The sequence below is a fragment of the Habropoda laboriosa genome, unplaced genomic scaffold (assembly GCF_001263275.1).
Source record: "Habropoda laboriosa isolate 0110345459 unplaced genomic scaffold, ASM126327v1 scaffold207, whole genome shotgun sequence".
Taxonomy (NCBI): Eukaryota; Metazoa; Arthropoda; class Insecta; order Hymenoptera; family Apidae; genus Habropoda; species Habropoda laboriosa.
Genome location: NW_017100397.1, coordinates 256,695 through 257,620, shown reverse-complemented (window position 1 = coordinate 257,620; position 926 = coordinate 256,695).

Genomic DNA, 926 nt, shown 5'->3' with positions numbered 1-926 from the left:
GAGATAAAGAGTAAAAAGCTACTAAAAAAAGTAAAATTAAAAAAATTATATTTTTCTATTATGAATTGTCGAGCCATGAAATCTCGTAAAAGAAACCGACTGGTGTAGCGTTACACGCTTGACTGACAGCGAGCGAGGATAACATAGGCGTAGGACCATCTATACTGACACTTGTAGAATCCAAACTGACTGACACTTATAGAGAATTTACTGTACTTGATTGAAAACTGAAACACCACACTTTATGTTTTAAACTTTGTATATTACAAACATGTGTTGTGTGGCTGCCTGTGTGGCTACTTGTACGTTTGCTTGGCGTCTCTAGTTGTATCTGCCGTAAGGGTGGCCGTGTATGCTGTTTTATAACCTTGGTGTCTGTTTCTGATTCGTTTTTAAGTTGTGCAGGAGGTGGTTCAAGTGTGTCGATTGGTCTCTTGTGTTTTCGGGGGTGATGGTGTTGTCGAAGGAGTAGGGAAATTGTTGCAAAATATTTGTTATATTGGGGTACAGTAACGGTATTCTGGTCGCCAGGTAGTTTTAGCGCGAACGCGCTAAACGTAACCGTAAACTCATTGTCCTGTGGTCTTTTCAAAACTGTTTGGCCGTTTATGACCGAACAGAGAGATTTCAAAACCGTGTACACTTTTGTCAACGGGGTTTATATTGAAGCGACTAATTGTTTTTTTAAAAACGTCTTATTTAACGACGAGACACGGTCAAGTAAACTTAAGAATCCACATTCTATATTCTCATACTGTTTAGTGTACTCTTGATTGATCTTGCGATCTTTCGAGTTTGGCTGAATTTGCGCGTTTGTGCCGACTGATTACAATTCGAAGGACCACTCCCGTGTACCGGGAGACTAACTAATTTGCTCGTGTTTGTTTTCCGGAAGATTTCTATGTTACTTGTTGCTAGCCAAATGG